At 38.4% G+C, this 21,709-nt stretch overlaps 1 long non-coding RNA gene across 1 annotated transcript in view; it reads left to right on the plus strand.

Moving 5' to 3' along the window:
• The first annotated feature begins 303 nt into the window (after positions 1-303).
• The window catches only part of LOC144378593 (uncharacterized), a 36,882-nt gene continuing 15,476 nt past the window's right edge, over positions 304-21,709 (plus strand). The window contains exon 1 of the long non-coding RNA XR_013440435.1: positions 304-3,163. This is a non-coding gene — a long non-coding RNA (uncharacterized LOC144378593). The remainder of the gene's footprint in view (positions 3,164-21,709) is intronic.

The raw sequence follows: 21,709 nt of genomic DNA on the forward strand, positions 1-21,709 counted from the left end.
GACTATTACATGTCACTTGTCGAATACAAAATTACTGGTTTTATTTCCACATATGCTTTGTCTATCCATTCCATACATTTCCTCCTCGTCTGAAAGGACAAATATTTTTTAGTAGACCTCCAGTCAATTTATAAATTCCTTGCAGTGACTAGACTACCTTTCCTGAAAGATTTTCATGATTATTTTACTGTTCAGTGGTGGGGTTCCCACAAGCGGATTTTTTCTTTTCTTTTTTGTCAACTAATTTATGCATTTTTACCTTCATTTTGTAACTGGCTATAAAAAAATTCATGAAAACAGAATTTTATTGTGAACTTATTTTGTGCCTTGCAGCTCTATCCTGAGATTCATGGTAATTGAAGAAAAATTCATTTTCTAAACTACAGAGAAGATACCCATTTAGTTAACTCTAATTTAGGCAGAGTTAGGTTTTTCTGGCTTGAGGATTATCCAGGTGCTTTGCTTTTGCATTTTTACATACTGCTTTCCTTTTATCTGTTTTGTTGTTTATTAAACATGAATAGAGGAAGAAAAAGAACCAAAGGAAACATGGTGAAAACAAGGCTCATCTTAGAGAATTCTATTGATATTAAAGAGGCTGTCACAGTTCTGTTTTGTTACAGAGGTGTGACCTAATCAGTCTGGCATGGTTAGGATATTAATCAGAGATTTTGACCTTTGATCCTGCTACTAAGTTACTTTGTAACTTGTGCAAATCAATCAGTCTATTGTGTAACAGGTAAAATGCCTACATAATTTTGGGTTCATTGTCCCGAATGATGTCAGTAAAAGGAATTTAAAGAATTTACTGAATGTGAACTCAATATTCTAGATACTAAACAAGAAAACTAAAAACAAAATGCTATTAAGGTATTGCATGAGATGAAACTCCCTTTTCAAAATTATCTCTTCCTTTTTAAAATTTTTATACTAATAGCACCAGTTATGAGATAAAATATTTTATGACCATTAATTTTGTACTGCTTTATAAAGTTTAAAAGACAATTTTTATGCCCAATTACTAGTATGTAAAATGGAGGCACAGAATTTGAGGGACTCTCAGCTCTCTTGCTAAATAATGCTGAAATGGGAACGAAAATAGCTTTTTAAAATTTCTTGTTTTCCTGCTGACATGCTCTAAGCAATGTACATTTTGTTCTGTTTATGGAAATCTGATATATTTGTAATCTGATGTTATTATGTTTAATCTTTGTTTTTAAACCAAAGGGGATTTTAATATGTATTTTATTCTTATTTTTTTTGTAATACTAAGAACTGACCCACAGGTACTCACTGAACTCCTGAGCTACATCTCCAGCCTTATTTTATCTGGAGAGAGTCTTGCCAAACTGCTCAGGCTTGCCTTGAATTTATAATCATCCTGACAACCTCCTGAGTATCTGGGATTACAGGTGTGCACCACTGTGCCCAGCCAAGTGTTGTTTTTAAAGCAGAATGAAAGATTGAGGACTGATTAGGAATCTTCTGAATCATAGGAGGACTTCTCCATGTTTGTAGCCTGATAGTCCTAATCCCTAGCAAAGTGCACAAAAGCTTAAACTTAAGCTAAATTTAAATTGGGGAAATGTGGAACACTGATTCGATAGTCTTACAATTTGAATTCAGCTTCCTAAATGACCTAGGACATGTCATCTCCCCTTTTTGTGCCTGTACTTCTAAATATACAAAATGGCCATATTAATAGTGCTACTATTTCATGTAAGTGATTTTGAAGGTGAAAAATATTGTGGAAGTTTGTAATGAGCTATAATAATATTAGTGACTTTTCACTAGTGTAAAACCATATTACAGCTATTATGTTGTTACAAGCGGCAGTCAATCTTCAGATGAAGGTTTTTAATTCTTTGAATTAAAATAATCAAAGCTTTTGGTTACCAAAATCAAAAGAGAGGTTTTTAACCCAGCTTACTCCAAAAGTAAGAGAAGATTAAAAAGTAAAGTTTATGTTCACAGATTTTACAACATACAGATAGAATGCTAGAGGTGATGGAAAGTGGCTTCATTGCTGAACTGGGCACTAAAAAGGAAATACCCTCCTGAAATCACTACTGTTAAGATTTGAGGTCTCTATAATCGTTGAATGAGTAAATGCTATGCATCTGCTTCTTTGTTGGCTGCTTTTCCTGTTGGAAGACTTGATGTTTTACATTTGGATTCTACAACAAACATCTTACCCAAGTTATGTCTTTTGGGCCAGTTATTTCCATGCTTGCTTGTATTTTTCACATTCTTTTTTTGGCCTGCAATCTTATTCTATGACCTCTTTCATGGATTCCAGTAGGTCATTCAGTTGGGACCCAAGGAAGTCAGTAAATTAAACTTGATTTGGAATAGAATACATAGGGTGTGTGGCTTGGATTAGAATCAAATTAGGTTTGGCTAATCTTATTTTGGTTTAATCTGTGTGGGAAAGAATAGAACTAGGGGAAAAACAAACAAAAAACAGGGAAAACTATTGTAAGTCGTTTTTATCTAAGGGATAGTTCTGAGGGTCAAAACTTAAATTATTTTTATTTGAAGTTTGGAGGACAAGATTCAGCAAAGGCATTTAAATTAATTTCTCCAGTCATCATAATTGGTGTTTATTTTTCCAGTTTTCCCAAGCCAGGATCTCCAGGCTTTTAAAATGTGGATGTTCCACAGACAAGGCATGTTACTTAATATAGTTCATGTTTTTAAATCTTTTCCAGGGCTGTGGAAATGGATAAGCCTAATTTCTGGGAAACCCTATCAGCTAGGGAAACAAAAGAAGGTTCCGATGCTGAGTTTATAGTCAAATTTTTGAGACTTAGTCTTGAATTTCTTATGCAGTCCTAAGGAGAAGAAATGTTGAGAAAGTACAGTAATGTCACGCTAATGATTTTCATTAAACTGACTTTCTCTCCTCTTCAATTACTTGTAACATGCTGTGTGTTGGACTACTAAGATTTAACCTGGGTGAACAGAGTTCAGGAAATCCCCTTTCTGAACTGGCTGAGAGCCTTTGAATAATAAGATAGGAAACATTTTCAAAGCTACTGGGGAAGGAGGAAGCCAGGAAGAAACAAGTGAAGCCCTAAGAGTGAGCTCCCTTTATTTCAGAGTTCTGATTGGGGAATCATGAGTGGCATTGTTCTTGGAGGGAATTCCCTGTGATTGCCTGGTAAGTTCTTACAAAGGAGAGAGTCAATATTAACCATTCAGAAGTCTCTGAAATATAGTAACATTTGTTCCTGACAATTGAATTTCCTTTCCCAGAAGCAGGGTTTTGTTCATTTAGTAGAGAACATTCTGTTTTCATTTAAAAGAAGGAAGAGTTCCTACACTACTTTCAGTAGATTAAAGGTGTGACTTAAGGCTGCAAAATATGAAGATATAATATGGAATTTGAAGTCAGGGTTTTGTTCATTTAATAGAGGAAATTCTGTTTTCATTTAAAAGGAGGAAGAGTCCCTACACTACTTTTAGTAGATTAAAGGTGTGAATTAAGGCTGCAAAATATGAAGATATGATATGGAATTTTTCCAGTACTTGATACAGGGGTCTGAGTTTCTCACTCAGTCATATTAGTGAAGTCTTCACTTGCCTAAGCCCTAGTAGAGGGGAATAATAATGTTTTTTTAAGCTGTCTAAAGCAGATGATTGATTTCATACAGTTTTTACAGTGTGCAGGTTAATGATTCCAAAGCAACAAGTGAATTTGGTTTTTGGTTAATTTTTTAGGAGTAAATTTAGTTAATTAGTGGCAATCTTCCAAAAGGGTGATTTTAATATTATTTTATATAATATTTTCTGCATGTTAAATGATTATACGCACATATACACAGTGTAGACAGAGGTTTGAAAAATGAGAAAATGAAGATCAAAGTGCTTACAGGACAGCTCAAATGTAATATATTCTGTACTTTTTTATTGATGTTAATAAGGTCTGCGTGAATGTGGTTCAAACAAAGGGATACAATTATTTCATTCTGTTTTGGAATAAAAGAAGTTGCCATTTCATTTTGTTTAGTTTTGATTCAGACAACTGGCTTTTGTTGTTTTAAAACCAAATTTTAAAAATATAAACTTACTGGCTCAGGTGATACCATGATGTCTGACAATCATTGCTAATAGAAAAGTGGCTAGATAAAATAAGCCTCATTCTAACCAGTAATCTTTTTAAAAGGGTTTATAAAAAATATAGACACACTGAAGATGCTTGAAATCTTTTGTGGAAAAAAATATATGTTTGAACAAGTAAGGTTGAAAAGTACTTCATTGTTAAAAGTTTAAAAGGGAAGATAAAAGTTGCATGTTTGTTATAATCACAACTAATAATCATAATAGGAAGAAGAATTAAAAAGTTGTCTATTTTTCTGGGTTATAACAATTCTCGTTCCTGTATCTTCCTGTCATATTTTCCAAACTTTGTTAAGCATGTTTATTATTATAATGGAAAAGACCTCTTTTATTGTTAAAAAAAAAAAATAGATCTCGTTGAGGTTTCCATGATGCTCATGCTGCCCTGGGTTTGTTTCCAGTTACATTTTTAGTGTTCTTCTGCCACCTTGTGCTTCCTGAAATCCATTGCAATGATTAGCTAAGAAACAACAATGGTGTCATGTCTTTGGACAAATGTTACTTCATAGTGTGAGGTAAAGAGGAAAGGAAACACATTCAAATACATGGAATGAAAATATATATATATATGAGAGAGAGAGAGAGAGAAAATGTGTGTGAGAGATCTGTTCAAAGGTCCAAGGAATTATTTACTTCTAGAATAATCTATCCTAGGAACTGCAGCCTTGTTAGGAGAGTTAAAGGCATGAATTTTAGTGCTAATAGCAAAGATTTAAAACACATTTTGACTTTCTGTCCTTGCCTGGCTTTTAAATATATTCCTTTCTGTATAAGAAAACTCAACAAAACAGTTGTGCCTAGAAAGCTCTGCTTAGCTTTTAAAATGCATTCCTTTAAATTAAAGGGCCTGCTGTGTTTAGGTGAATTGTTTTTCTCTTTCTACATTATCATTCCAGACAACATTCCATTTGCTCAGTGCTTCCAGCTGTTTATATGGTCTGCTGCCTTGGAGTTATGCTGGTTTCTAGAAAGGAGGGCCTTTACCTGGAACTTTGGCCTCCCTGCTTGACAGTAAACAAGCTAGGTTTGATGACTTGTCTGAGAAGCTCTTAGATCTTCTTCTTTTTCTTTTTTTTTTTTTTTAAGGGGCATTAATTTAAATACATTTGAATTCAAAATGGTATTTCAGAAACATAGATGCAAGTAACATGTTTTCAGTGGCAAACACCTATTTTTAGGATGATAGTGAAATGGTCTTTCCTCCTCTTGATATTGAGATCACCAGCCTGATGCATATTTACTCACTCTCTGGTGTCATACTTTCATTGAACTATGAGTTAAAACCCCAGAGGACTTGAGTTGGAAAGAAACAAAATGTATTAAGCACCTACCACATGGTAGGCCTAGTACAAGGCTTTTTACACATGTAATCACATACAATCCTCAGCTCAAAACAGATATACATATTGTCTTCTTCATTTCTTATTTGAGGAAACTGAGATCAAAGATTAAGTGGTTAACAGTCCAAGCTTAGAAGTGGCAAGGTAGGAATTTGAATTCAAGCACCTGATTCTCAAGTCCATTCTACTCTATAGTAGACTATCTTCCTGCAGCAAATGATAAGGGTCTTTATGATCACAGTTGTCTGGAAAGGGAACTTGCCTCTAGAATCTAGAGGGAACTATACATAAAGTTTGGATTAAAGGCAGGAATGGGGCCTGCAGGGAGGCGTGCCTGCAGCCTCAGCAGCATCAGCTCCTGTTGAAACCACATCTTGCTTCTTGTTAGAGCTTCGTGCTGTTATGGTTGGCAGAGCATTACAGGGAGCTTGAAAGCACTTGCCCAACCTTCCAGTTTTCCCTATTTGGTCAGTTCTGACTGTATTGGTGCAATAATGTCCTCACTAATCCAGCCTCTGTTCTTGCTCCACCTCCAATCCATTTTCCACACTGCATTTAGAACATTTCTTTCTTTCTGAAGAAATCATATCTTGTCATTCCCATCCATTAACTCAAGGGTTTCCTGATATTGTTAGGATAGTCCAAACTCTGTCATGACTTATTGGCTCCTTCTCTCCCTGGCCTCCCTCTGCCTTCTGCTCACTGCAAACACTGTTTTTGCCCAGTGGAGCTACTCACTGGAGTTACTTGCCCCAGGAGTACCACTGGCTCTCCTCTCAGCATGGGGTAATCTTCTGCTGTTCCTGTAGTATTGACCCATCCTTCCTTTGTTACTCTTACTTTCTACTTAAAAGTTAGTTCTTTGAAGAATGATTTCTGAACCCCTTCTCTATATCACCCCAAATGGGTAACCTGGCACTCATCACATTGTCTTATAATTAGCTTGTTTATTGAGATGTAGTTCAACATCCCATAAAAGTCACCTTTTTAAAATGCACAATTTAGATGATTTTAGTATATTCAAAAGGTAGTATCTCCAGCCACATTTCAGAACGTTTTCATCAAGCCAAAAGAGAAACACACATATATGGATAGCCATTTCCCTTTACCTTTCCCCCAAATTCCCTGAAAACTATCAGTCTGTTTTCTATCTATATGGACGTTCCTCATCTAGATATTTCACATGAACAGAATCATATAGTATTTAGTATTTGTCTTTCTGACTCCTTTCACTAACTAAGCAGAATATTTTTAAGCTTTGTTCATGTTGTAACATGTACCAGTACTTCATTCATTCTATTTTAGGCTGAATAGTATGGCATTGTATGTATATACCACATTTTGTTTATCCTTTATTAGGTGATGGACATTTGGATTGTTTCCATCTTTGTGCTTTTATAAATATAATGCCTTTGTGAACATTTGTGCACAAGTTGTTCTGTGATCACATTTTCAATTCACTTAAGTAATACACCTCAAAGTGGAATTGCTGGGTTATATGGAAACTATTTGGGGAGTGGGTACTGGGGAATGAACTTAGGGGCACTCGACCACTGAGCCACATCCTCAGCCCTATTTTGTATTCTATTTAGAGACAGGGCCTCACTGAGTTGCTTAGTGCCTCCCTGTTGCTGAGGCTGGCTTTGAACTCAAGATCCTCCTGCCTCAGCCTCCTGGGCTGTTGGGATTACAGATGTGTGCCACTTTGCCCAGCCCATGGTAACTATTTTTGAAGAACTGCCAGACTGTGCTACAGTAGCATTCCTACCAACAATTTATGAAGGTCCTAATTGTTTCCCATCCTCACCAACACTTTTCTTCCTCTATCCCTCCCTTTCTTTATTCTCTCTCCTTCTTTTCACTCTCTACTCTCTTCTCTCCTTCCTTCCCTTCTTTTACTTTTAGATGATAACCACTCTAGTAGGTCTGAAGTTATAGTTGTCTTTTTACTGGTTGGTTTCCTTCATGACTCAACTTTTAAAGGCAAGGAGTATGCTAGATCTTTTTTTTTTCCTCCTCCTTTTTTATTTTTTATTTATTTATTTATTTTTTGGTACTAGGGATTGAACCCAGGGGTTCTTAACCACTGAGCCACATCCCCAACCTTTTCTAAAGGTTTTCTTTTTTTTTTTTTTTTTCATTTAGGGACAAGGCCTCACTAAGTTGCTTAGGGCCTCGCTAAGTTGCTGAGGCTAACTTTGAACACATAATCCTCCTGCTTCATCCTCCGGAGCCACTGGAATTTTAGACATGTGCCACTGTGCCCGGCTAGGACAATACTAGATCTTAATCTTGTACTTCAGTGCCCAAGACATTGAGAAAGTGCTTATTAGTATCTGTAGGGTGGGTGAGAAAACCCAGAGCATTCCTAGTTGCCTTGCTTGATAAATCCAAGAAATATAGTGACTGGAGTGGGAAAAGATGCTCTGGCTGCCAATCCACAGTACTGTCACCAGAGTGCCATAGGATTTTAATACCACCCTAAGTTGATGGTTCCATGGCTTTAATAGTTGTACCTGAGAAGTTCCCTGCATGGTGATCGGCACGGGTTCTCATTTAACTAGCTCAAAATGGGGAAGAACATACTCAACTCTGCTGGCATCTTATTCTGTGATTCTCAGGAGTCTTCCTATTCCAAACACATTTTCTGAGGGCATGTGAACATTGCCTAATAAGAAAACCATTCATTCTGGGTGAAAGTAGAGAAGAAAAAAGCAAAACAAAAGATCCTTTACTGGAAACAGATGGTCTACATCAATTATACATTCAGAATAATACAGATTGAAGCCAAGTTGTCATGTACTGAAACTATTTAGCCAAGTTACAACTGCCATCTCATCTACTGTTTACTCTTTATTTCCTAGCTCTCTTTATTTGTCTCAGTGTGCCAAACCTTGGTTTTGTAAAGGTGATCTGGAAGAGATGAAGTTCTTGCTCCCAGATTTCCTGGGGCACAGTCCTGTAAACAAAATGCCTCTAAGAGAAAAGGCTAACATGCCTCCTGATACCGCCCCTGTCCCTGAGGCTGAGTAGGCCAGTGAGGGCCAGAGGTACCTGCTGCAAAAAAACTCCTCTGTCCAGCTCCACCCTTAGTCAACATTCCACCCAGTCAGGTTTTGCTAGGTCAGGAGTCATCTTCTCTATTAATATTTTCTTCTCTTCGCTGGAGGCCCTCTGTGCCATACTTCCACCCTTTGTTCTGTACTTTTACATCACTTGGCCTGCTGTGACAGTGTTGGCTCAACCCTGGACTCTGCTGCTAAATTGTAATCCTTAAACCTCAGGACTGTTTTTTTGCTCCACTTTTCCCCCAACAATGTGAATCTGTTGTGTTACATTCTCCACCTGCTTAGTTTCAATAAGCATTTTCTCAGGCTGGGACTGTAGCTCAGTTGTAGAGTGCCCGCCTTGCACATGTGGGGCACTGGGTTCCATCCTCAGCACCATATAAAAATAAATAAAGATATTGTGTCCAAATACAACTAAGAATATATTTTTTTTTAAAAAAAGCATTTACCCTATTATATTTTTCCTTTGAAAAATGTAGCACATGCTTGTGACTCTTTGGGAGAAGACAGGAAAAGAGAAGAAAGTCTTAGGTAAATAGTATTGGCCTTGTGTAAAGAGTGTCACTGTTGCTATATAGCTGTGAAAATACAAAAGCTAGACAAAATAACATAGCTATTGTCTGAATGTGGCCCACTTGAACTCTGGATAGTATTTCGGCATTGTAGAAAAATTCCAGAAATCCCTCTGTCTACAAATATTTCCCTTACCTTATCTGCCTCTGCTGATAAACCAAGGATATGCTTGACATCAGCAAATATCAGTTGTTTAAAGAAGTACAACACAAGTGCTGGGAGAGAATTCCCTGACCATGAAAAGCTACTATCTTTTACCTGATATTTTAATACTTCCTGATTTACAGTTCTAGCTAGGTCTTTAGTCAGTAGGCTAGTTTGCATAACTTATTGAAATACTAACCTCAGAGAAGTTAGTTGATAGTTCGCCCCTGTACAAGATGCAAGGTATGTGCCTTGGGGCCCTAGTTTGAACTCAAAGAAAGGGAAATTCTGCCCCCAAAGCCCAAGGCTTCTACAATAACTAGGATCAGATTTGCTGGATCTCAGTTTTTTTTTTTTTTTGCCAAGCCTAAAGTGCAGAAAAGCACGTGCGTGGCTCTTGGTGCCCACATTTGTGTGCATGAACTGTTTGGACCAAATCAAACACTTATAACTTGAATATGGAAACAAAACAGAATCTTAATCAAATAGGCTGCGTTGGATTATTTCTCTCTTCATTTCTTTGAGAGGTTCCTTTTGCTTTTAGGGAGAACATTTATGAGATATTCCAAAATTCAGGGAGAAATACAAATTTCAATTCTGAATTCTGAGTTGTGCTGCAAAATTAGGTAAAGTCATTCAGATTTACTTGTAACTTTGACTTGTGTAGCTCATGTTGTGTGTTTCTGTGACTCGAACATCTGGATATATCCACCCTATGGCTGTTTGTTTACAATGGGAATTGAGGAAGAGTTCTGAAACTTCCTGTCACAGGATGTGTGGACTGGCTGCCTGAGTTCAGAAGCCAGAAGAAATCAGAAGAGTTTAGGTCAGTCGTAACATTGCCCTCTAGTGGTTTGTCTGTGGCTTAAAATGAACAAACTGCAGGTGCACCCAGTTCTCCAGTTTACTCAAATACCCAGATTGTGTATAGGAAGGAGAAGGAGGGAGAAAAAGAGAAAGAAGGGCCGAGATTCTTACCAGTATAGCTTATCTCAGCAACTCCAAAGTTCTAGTTACTGGTCTTTCTAGAAAGGGCTTTAGAGATTCAGTGAAAACATTGTCATGTGGGAATCTGGCAAATTATTATGGCTAAAATTCTGTTTAGGATTTGTGCTAGGGCCCCTTGTTCCTTCCCATCCACCCTCATTCGGTCCCGCCCTCCCCTCCCCCACCCTCATTCCATTCCTGGGTGAGTCACCACTGAGCTGGGTGGTAGAACCTTTTGTGCAAATTGGCAAACTGCTTACTAGACCAAGCTCCCTCTCCTGCAAGCATTCTCCACCCTCCTTTGTGTTCCCTTTAGCCTTTGCACTTAACTTCCAGCTGGCTTCCCACTGAAGAGCTATTGGCCCAATTCTTCAGGTGCCTGTGGGCAAAAATGTTTAGAGCACTGCCTCAGGCCCTAGGGAACGACAGGAATGCTGAGAATTTCAGACACTGCTTTTCAGACCCACAGGAAAGAATGTTCAGCCCAGAGATAGGAAAGAGGGAGTCTTTTAAAACACCTCAGATCTCAAGTACAGAAACCTGTACAACTGGCTGGAAGCCAGTCTGCTCTTGGAATCCTCCCAGGTCTGGGAACAGACACCTCTGGGACAGGTGGTTGGTTGTGTAGCAAGCTATAGACATGCAAAATCACTTTGGTTTTGAGTCTTAGATCTGAGTTAGTTTTTGTACTGTTTTAGTTGTAATCAGTATTGGTAAAGAAAGTGGGATGACTACATAGCTATTTATGATCCATCTTTCAGTGTTGAATTGTTGGGTATCATACCTAGGTTCAATAAATCCTGGAACTTCTCCTGGAATCATTTTCTGTTTACAGAAAAGCTATGGTTTGACTCTCTACTATCACCACAGTCTCTGGTTCTCAGTCCACATAAAATTTTTTATTTTGATATGTAACAATATATACATATATATTGGTACTGGGGATTGATCCCAGGGGCATTTTACCACTAAGCTACATTCCCAACCCTTTTTTGTTTAGACATGGTCTCACTAAGTTGCTTAGCCTCTCCCTAAGTTGCAGAAGCTGGCCTCAAACTACCTACCTCAGTCTCCCAAGTTGTTGTGATCACAGGCATGCACCACCATCCCTGGCTTATTTGGTTATATTTGAACTTGCATTTAACTTACACAATTACGAGGACAGTCATCAAGTTCAAACCTACATCACAAACTTAACAACTTCTGTGACAACTAGAATAATCTCATGGGAAGAACATGATTTCTAATGGTCTGATTTGGTTGGTTGAGACTTGGTCTGGTAACATAAGGCCCCTGTTTTGAATTATTTACTTACTTGTTATCCTAGGGCATGTCTGGCTCTTGATGAAGAGTAAGTATTATCTTCAAACACTGCAGCCACTTCATACTCTTTCTGCTCCACCTTTGTCTCCATGAAAACTTCCTTGAAAACAAATGTGTTAGGAGAGGTAAGGTTTCAAATCACACTCATAAAGTGCAAATGTTAACATGTATAACCAGTTTAGTGAGAATATTTGCCTGTAATAGGGTATAAACATGAAAGTGTTTAATTTTTCCCATAATTTCGCTACAATCTGTTTTCTATCAAGACTCTCTTTGCCTGCTGGGTTGTAAGCTCCCTAATGTCATCTAAGTCCAATTCCATAACTTGAGTCCCTTTCAGTTTATTAAAACATTGTCACTGAAATTGTAAGGCTAAGTAGTGTTCGATTTTATTTATTTATTTATTTAGGTGATGGGGATCAAACCCAGGGCCTCACACACGCTTGGCAAGTGCTTTACCACTGAGCTACATCCCAGCCTTCACAGTGTTCATCCTTAAACGTTTAAAGATCATTTTCTGTTCAAAGGAAAGCAAGGTGGCTGAAGTCCAACCACCTTTGGAGTCTATCAGAATTGTGAGAAACACTTGTATTCTTGCTACCCCAAAGGTTAGCCTCGTAATCCTAAATTCTGAAATTCTTCCATCCTTGGAGATCTGTCTGGTCTGTTCTCACAGACCAGCCCCCTTTCCTATGCTTCCCTCTGATGGAGGAACTGAGGCCCATATTGACTCCTCTTTCCAGATGGCAGAGGTTGCCTTTCACTCACCTCTTCTTTTGGTAGGTGTGGCTGCATACCTGGCCAATGCTGACTGTCCTGTAGTTGAGTCTATGTGGAAAGAGTCTGATCATGGTCTCTCCTGAGATACATCTGCTGTTCTTCAGTGGGCTCTACAGGCCACCCCACGCAGGCTCCCAGTGGAGGGCCTACTCAGGTGCAACACTCTTTTTCTCAGTACACCACTTAACAGAAAAGCAAGGTGGCTGAAGTCCAGCCACCTGTGGAGTCTATCAGAACTATGAGAAACACTTGTGTTCTTGCTACTCCAAAGAGTAGCAATGCATCCTGCCTTCTAGCACTTACTCTCAACTTTAGTACCTCTCTCCTGCTCCTCCCTCCACTTTCCCAAGAATGAAGTGCTATGTCAGTTTGGTAATTTTGTACCTTTCAAACCAGAACCAATCTCCAGTCCTCAATTTGGTGGGGGTGGGAGATAATGTTTTAATGTTATGGTATGGAGAACACAGATCAGATTCCTCCAAACAGTGAGGGACAATGAGAAGGATAGTTGCCATTCTACAAAATGCATTCCCCCAAGCAGTAACCATTTTTCCCAAGATTACCTTTTTCATCAGAAGGAATGGGTCTACTGAAATATTGACTGTCTTCAATCCCTGTGTGAAGGGGTCTGCCCCCTACATCTGTAAATTCTTTTAACATGAAACGTGAGGTAAAGTTTTATTCTTAGCTATAGGCTTTCCTCAGCAATTCTTGATGTTTATCATCCAATACAGTGAGGTGGTAGTTCTCAGGTTTGGCTTTGTGTTAGGTTCATTTGGTCTGGAACAGGGATCTGAGTGTTGGTAACTCTATTATTTCTTCCCATTTTTCTTTTTTTTAATCACCTAATGATCACAGTGAGGATTATGAACCTTCCATGACCAGTGAAGAGCAGAATAGGTCCCTTGAGAGACAGAATTCAGACTTCATTCTAAAGCAGGATATAGGGTAATGTAGGATCTTAAGATACAACTTAAAAAGCAGGCTCCTGTATGAATGGTTTGAGGGATACAGGATTTGGGGAAGGGATCCTTGAGTGGTTTTGTGCCTCTCCCAATTTTTCCTGAGAATCATTTTGTTGTTCTCTGTATCAAATACCCAAACTCATTCTTTGTAAACAGACAAAGAACTGGAATTCTCACTCTTGAACTTTTTCTTAATACTGTTAGTTGGGCTGCCCAAGTGTCCTAGCCTCATAACATAGTAGAAAGTAGAGATAAAGATAAAATTTCTGCAATTAGTAATCCTACAGAGCAACTGGTTTCTTTAAGAGGCTTAGCTCCTGACTATGAGAACAATGCAGCTTTCTCCTGTGGCACTTAAGTCTCCTACTCAGATCTCTCTCTCTTTCTTTCTTTCTTTCTCTTTGTGGCTGTGGGAATGGACCCAGGGACTCTCGCTTGTTAGGCAAGTGCTGCACCACTGACCTGCACCCCCAGACTTCTTTTTCTTTTTTCTAGGCTTCCTTTGTCATCTGCTAAAATGTTGCCCACTGTCTTACATTTAGCTCACCAAGGAGGTGTTGACCCTCAAGCCCCGAGGAAGTAGGGGAACATCTCTTTCTTGTGTCTTTTTTTTTAGGAGAAAACTTTCTAAGAAAACTTTCTACTTACTCCCTTTTGTATCTCACAGACCAAGATTGATAAAGCATATGTCCATTTTAAAACCAATGGCCAGTGAGTGAGGGGAACGGGATTCTCATGAATAGCTATTCATGAGGCATGGAATAGATACTGGAGAGTCAACCATCATGAGAAATGCACTGCTTCCCTGTAGCATTTTAATATATTTTGTAGTAATTCCTTTACTTTTCTGGTTTGTCTAATAGTTCACGCATCTTGTCCCATTTATCTTTTCTCTCCAGATTCTCCATAATTGCATAATCTAGTTAGGAATGTAAATCACCCCATGAAATGTACACACACATATATTTTTGGTAGATGAATTTTAGGTGGGTACATTTCAGAGCTAAGGTTATGCCCTTGAATTTGAGTGCCCTAACAGACTCAGCAGTATAAATGGTTATTATGGCAAAGTGGACTGGAAATGTGTGTTTCCATTTATTACAGTGGCAACAGCCTTCCAGTTTCTTCAATTCCTCTGAAGTCAAGATCTGCCTCTAGCTATATTGTGTTGGTCAATCTTCCCTGGGTGCAGTGCTGTTTAGGAGGCCTTTTGTAAAGTCACAGGACTTCTACAAGTTTCTTATGACCTAAAGAACATTATTCTGTTTCTTTCAAGGTGCCTAGAATTGCGATAATATAGGTACTTGAAGGTTTCCTGTGATACTCTTTGTGGTTCCTTTTAGGAGTCATAGAACCATAATTTGGAGAATTTTTGTCAGGCATTATTGGTCAGGATTGTTTGCAAGAGCAAAAAGAATAAATGGAGAGATGGTATTGGAATAGACAAGATACTTAACTCAGAGTGGCATGGTAGAGTGGTTGGTGGCTAAGAGTATAGTGTAATCTTCTGTGCTCAGTGCAGAAGAGAAAATCTGTATCTAGCAAGTATAGGAAAAATAGATATAAACAATGATTTATAAAATGTTTCTGGAAAATAGTTCAGACAATTAGGCTTAAAAGGAATAGATACTAATGGAATGACTTGTATAATAGGGAACTAGCTTGGGGTGCCTGCTCAACTCACTTCTGCTTTTTCAGATGTAAACCACTAATCCTTGTTAAGAGAAATGGTTTAAATAATCAGGTTTGTACCATGGAATTCTTGCTGCCACAGATTATTCCAAGATAGAGGTGCCTGACCCAAGCTTAACTAATCAAATTTTCTTTCTTAGTGTCCTAATGACCCCAAAACTATTATCAGGTAGAGTGAAATTAGACCCCGTATTCAAAATGAATAGTAGTTAGGTTAGGTTTGATTTTAAGAGGTAGAAAGAAAACAATTATAATGCCTGAACAAGATTGAAGGTCATTTTTTTTCTTGCATTTAAATATAGACTGTCCAAAAATTGTATGGTGAGCCATTTCATGATCACTGGGGACACAAGTCCCTTCTGTCATATTTCCCTGCCATCTTTTCCATATGACTGCTATTTAGTAGTGTTCTGATAAACTGGTGCTCTGAAGAAAGTGGGGGGAGGCTTGATTTGATTTGCAGCATTTGACTGATTTCTATGGTGAAAATACTCCCACAATGGCCAATTTCAAACTCCTCTGATTTTACAACCAACTTGAAACTTTTCTGAATGTTTAAAAATCTGTCCTCTCAATTCCATGTGAGCCAGTTTTAGCACATTTCTACTTCTCCTTCATAGTCCAGAATGGCTGCTCTAGCTCAGGCAGTAGAATTTTTATTTCAACTAGTAGAAAAGAAGAGCCAACTCCTCCTTTTTTAGAATATTTTTTAGAAGTTGTGCACAGTTCTTCCATTTAAATCTCATTGGCCAGAATTTAAACATAAAACCATACCTAAGACAGAAATGTATCCTTTATTTGAGGATGCTTTTTATCCACATTAAATTTGGATGTTCTGTTAATTAAGAAGAACAGGGAAATAAATTTGGGGGGAAATGAGCAGTTTTTGTTACTAATGGTAGCACCAGTTCCATATAAATGTTCAAATTAATGAGGAGCTAGAATCTCAAGTTAAAAAGTAGTTTGTTTTCAGAGTAGAAATAATTTAAGCGGATTTACAGGAAGGATCGTAAAATATTCAGCACCAAATAAAGAAAGATAGGATAGTTGCTGGTTATTTAAGTTTTAGTGTGACTATTAATACCCCTTTCTTCCTTTCCTAAGATCCAATAAACAACTGAAGCACAGATGATTAAGTCAGACTGATTGAAATAAAATTTGTCATCTTATTCCTGATTAAGCTCTTTGGAGAATAACTTTAGTCTTTCAGTAACTAGAGACTTCAACCTAGAAATAAACTTACCACCAAGTCAAAGGCAGAGTTGGAAACAGCAGGGCTGCTCACCTGTACCTATTGTTTCCTTCTTTGGGCACCTCCCCTTGAATGTGCCCCACAGAAAGCACAAAGAGAAGAGAGATGAGGCTGCACTTAGGATATGTAGTTTCTTCTTTTAAACTCACCAGAATATTGGAGGATATTGATGGAAAGTTAGGGAGAGAAGTCAAGGTATTCCCATCTATATTGGAGCATGAGAAATAAATGCTCTAACTGAATACTTATGACTTTTCAAAACTGCAAGCTTAGGTAATCATCCTGCCATTGGCTTACATGAAACCCATCTGAATCCTCCTCATACCTCCTTGTATTTAAACTAATAGATTTTTTGGGGGGGGGTGGGGTACTAGGGATTTAATCCAGGAGTGCTCAAACCTGAGCCACATCTCCAGCCCTATTTTGTATTTTATTTAGGGACAGGGTCTCACTGAGTTGCTTAGCACCTCACTTTTGCTGAGGCTGGCTTTGAACTCAATATCCTCCGACTTCAGCCTCCTGACCGATGGGATTATAGGCATGTGCCACGGTGCCCAGCTTTATTTTTATTTTGAGATAGGGTCTCAATAAGTTGCTTAGGGCCTCGCTAAGTTGCTGAGGCTGGTCTCAAACTTGCAATCCTCCTGCCTCAGCCTCCTGAGTTGCTGTCATTACAGACCTACACCACTGTGCCTGGCCTAACAGATAAGGGCTACATTAAATGGTTCAGATACTAGATGCTGTTCATGAGAATGTTTTTAAGAAAGTTCATGAGAATGTTTTCAAGAAAAGACTGGAAAAAAGAAAGTATTTTTCATAGAAGCAGTAGAACTTGAGCTTGCTCTTTAAGTCTGGGTAGGAAGTTTGGTAGGCTGAGGGAACTGAAAGTGGTACAGTCAAGGGAAACTTTGTGGATGCAGTGAGAATTGGGGAGATGGATTTGGTGTGGTCCAGGTCTGGGATAAGACCACAAAGACTCTAGCTAAAGTTCCTGTTGGAGTGGAGGGAAGTCAGGTAAGACAGGTAATCCAGGAGGAAGGTATGGACAACTCTAACAAAGGAGTATGTAGTTGATGGAGAAGGAAATTTGGAACTGTTGCGAAAATATGGTGTTTTTCACAGATTATTCTGGAGAAAGCATTATTCCATGATTTTTCACTTGCATGGGCCAGTAGATTCCCTTTTCTTTTCTTTTTTTTTTTAAAGAGAGAGTGAGAGAAGGGAGAGAGAGAGAGAGAGAGAGAGAATTTTTAATATTTATTTTTTAGTTCTTGGCGGACACTATGTGGTGCTGAGGATCGAACCCGGGCCGCACGCATGCCAGGCAAGCGCGCTACTGCTTGAGCCACATCCCCAGCCCCTAGATTCCCTTTTCTGCTTCATCCAGTTAAACTAAATTGCACTAACACTTTCCACTGAGGATATAGGAAACTGATTCTTAAACTTTTGGTGCATGGGGCTTGGGTTGTAGCTCAGTGGTACAGTGCTTAACTGGCATGTATGAGGCACTGGGTTCAATCCTCAGCATCACATAAAAATAAATAAAAGTATTGTGTTCATCTAAAACTAAATAATGTACTTTTAAAAAAAGCTTTTGTTGCTTTAGAATAAACTGAAGGCCTAGTTAAACTGAAGATTGCTGAGCCTCACCTCCACTGTGTCAGATCCAGTACATTTAGGATGGGACCCAAGAATTTTCATTTACAGAAAGTCTCAGGTGATGCTGATGCTGCTGGTCCTTGGGACTCGCACTTTGTGAGTCACTGGGATTAATGTGGGCCTGTGATGAATCCTGTCTAATTTTGGACAAATGAATGAAATGAGAATGAATTCCCTAAATCATATAATAAGAGATTAGATGAAATGGTCTCTGCGGTCTTTCTGAGTCTATTTCTGAGATTCTAAGTAACATAATATCCTTTTCATATTTGGTTTCCATATAGTAAAAAGCTTAGTGTTTACTGACAATACCTTCATCTCATTTCACAGAAGGGGCTCCCGTCATCTAGGTGTGAATCTAAAGGCATGTGATTGGACTCAAGATGCTTTCTTAAGAGGGAAGAAGACCCGCTTAACATGGGTCTTCCATATTTCTAGACACAAGGGGAAAAAATGTAGCAACTGATTCAAATCTTTCCCTTACTACTTAAAAGGTAAAAAAGAGAAGAGATGAGACATTGTCTCTAAGAAAAAGCACCAGACCCAGCACCAGAAACTTTAGAGGGCATTTACTCAAACTGTTAGAAAATTTTAGACTAAAGAAAATATTTACTCAATTCAGCTAGATGGCTGACCCAGAGGTCCAGGCTTCCTGGTGGGCTCATTCTCAATCCCTGAGTCCCACGTAGGCCAGTCCAGCCACAGGTGGAGGGAAGCCATGAACACTTGCTTCAGAGCCTCCTCACTCCAACCTATCTACTGTTGGCTGAGTGAAGGCTGGTCCATGCAAGGACAGTTGTTGGCAGCCACAATGAAGACTCTGTCCAGACTTAGCTGTTTCCTGAATTTCATTTTTAGTGATCTTACATCATTTGCATAAATTTCCATCTAAACCCATTATATTGTAAATTGCTTTGAGGTTGGGCTGTATTTTATTCAATTTATTTCCTCTTGACTTCCACACTGTGAGTACATGTCAATAATATTCTCCGTACATATCTATATTCTTTTTTCAGAGAGAGAGAGAGAGAGAGAATTTTTTAATATTTATTTTTTAGTTTTCGGCAGACACAACATCTTTGTATGTGGTGCTGAGGATCGAACCCGGGCCGCACGCATGCCAGGCGAGCGTGCTACCACTTGAGCCACATCCCCAGCCCATATATCTATATTCTTTAAATTAAAGAATTAAACCCTGGTACTACTTAATCACTGAGCTACATCTCCAGCCCATTTTATTTTTTAATTTGAAATAGGGTCTCATGTAATTGCTGAGGGCCCTGCTAAGTTTTAGAGGCTGGCCTTAAACTTGTGATCCTCATGTCTCAGCCTCCTGAATTGCTGGAATTACAGGCATGTGCCACACCAAACACATATCTATATTCTAAAACAGTGCTGGTAGTTGTAAGCAGAGTTCATAATACCTAAGGTCATAATCTTTTGGAAAGAGAAGAGAGGTGAATTAGAATCATACTATTAACATAAGGTTTTTACTCTATCTTACCCTGTTCATTTTGATCCCATTTGCTTAAAATGGCCTTTAACTATGTCTGCTGATAAATTCTTATTCATTCTCAGAAACCAAGTTCAGTTACTGCCTTCTCTATAAGTTTTTCCTTTTTCTAATTCTGTCCTTTAAGTATCCTTGTAATTATTTAATGAATGAAAAAATGTTTACATATCTGTAAATTATGAGCTACATAAAAGAACAGTCTGTTTTTGAAGTTTGTAACAGAACTGATCACCACAGTGTAGGTGAAGCAGGCAGCTGCTGAGTGGCCCAATGTCACAGGCTCAGAGAGACTCCCCTGTAGTCCCCCGACCCCTTCACTTATTCTTGAAAACAAACTGTTTCAAAGCTCTGATTCCTGTTTGTTCTCCTAGCTCCTTGACAAAGGTCATCCTTGAAGTTTCTAGCAGACATTTATTTTAGTGCTAAGGAATTCAAATCTCTTGCTTTGAGGTTGTTTTGATAGGGAAAGAACTTGAGGGCTAAAGAGGGACAGAAACATGGGGAAGAGAGGAGATAAAGGGTTTATCTTGGGTCACCAAAGATAAACTTTGCCTAGTTTCTAATTTCTCCAAGACTTGAAGTCTCTTAATGAGTTAGTGCACTGAAAAACCTAGTTTATAATGAAGATCAACTTCAACTCATGGAAGCTGGGGAAGGGAAGGATAATACTATTTTCATCCATCATATTTTGAAAACTAGGTCCAAAATGATTTTAAAATCTTAGATAGTAAAGTGGTGGATGTTAAATCAAACTATGCAATGTATTAAGTTCTAAAAAATGTTAAAATATTTCTGGGCTTTTTTGGGAGAGATCATTAACTAATTTCTGCACCCCATCTCCTGGAAACTGAGCCAGCTGGACATTGATTAGGTCTTGATTTGATGTTACTTGTAACTATTGGCAGCCTCGTGAATGACCTTTTGTCCCTAGGCAAGGATCAAAGGATGCTAGTTAGTGAAAAATACTCTTTTTCTTTAAAAAAAAAAGGCATTGCTGCCTCTGGTAGTAGCTGAATCTCTATCCATCTAAATATAGGAAATCATTTACTTTTAATTGTCTCATTTCTGGGTCTGAGTAGAATGAACTTTGTGTTTTGTGTTTGTGATTTTTATATGTGTCACAGTGTCTGCTGGCAGAGATAAAAGAGAGAAAATTGCTAAACAGTTTTAAGTCTGCTATAGAAATCAGACGACGGAAGATGGGAAGGAGAGCAAGTCAGTCATCAAATACTTACAGGTCCTGATAGTATTTAATAGTTAGAGATTATTGTATCCAATCTAAATAAGAACCAAATGCTGTATCTTTTGGATATTATGCATGTGTTTTTTACAGACTATAATTTCTTATACTTAGTTTCCCAGATCATCTCAGTGGTCTCATAGGAAGCATTACTTACCTTGTATTGTCTCTCTTCCTTGTTTTTCCACAGAGTGGAGCTGTAGCTGCACTATGGTGAAGCAGACAGGTTTCCAAAGATGAAAGATAGAGCAAATGATAGTGAGAATTGACCAGAAGTTTCTGTTTATCAATTGTCTGGAGAGAAGAAATAATTCATACTGTTTAGTTTGAAGAGCTCAGGATGTTGAAATCAGACTTTTAGATCTTAATCCAGCGGGAATGAAAGATGGATGACCTATAGTGTCCGCCCATGACAAGTCATTTCTTTACTTTGGGATACAAATCTTATCACACAGTGGCTTGAAATATTCCTTTCAAAAAGATAAGTTGTTTGTTTTCCAAAACAGTGCCTTCCAGGTGTGCCAGTTCTCACAACATTCACATCTAGTATTTGTTAAAGAAGGCTCTTTGGTGGGTATAGGATTCAGTGAGTTGGCAGATGTTTACTGATGTATGTGTTGTGCCAGGAACTGTTCTGGTCCTGAGAAAAGAGCTGACTTTCCATCAGCTGAGTCCTTGCCCTTAAAGAGCTTCCACTTTAGTGGAAGGTGGCAGATAATGAAATTGCAACCATGAAAATGATAAATAAGCTGATGTAATAGAGATTGACTTGAGGAGTGACCTCTGAGTTTAGGTCTAAATGCTAGGGGCAAAAAGAAGTCATTTGACAATTTTGAGGGCGTAGGGGGTAAGCTTCCATGTTTGATAGAAACAAGGTCAAAAGATTGGGATGTGCTGTGGATAAGGGAGATGAGGGAGAAGGACTACAGAGGAAGTCAGAGCCTGGGACACTGATAGTCCATGGGGAGAAGTCTGAATTTCTTCATATTGCAGTAAATGTCATTGAGTGTTTTATGCAGGGAAGGGATGAGATCTGATGTAATTAGGAAAG

Source organism: Ictidomys tridecemlineatus, chromosome 6 (assembly GCF_052094955.1).
Source record: "Ictidomys tridecemlineatus isolate mIctTri1 chromosome 6, mIctTri1.hap1, whole genome shotgun sequence".
Lineage (NCBI taxonomy): Eukaryota > Metazoa > Chordata > Mammalia > Rodentia > Sciuridae > Ictidomys > Ictidomys tridecemlineatus.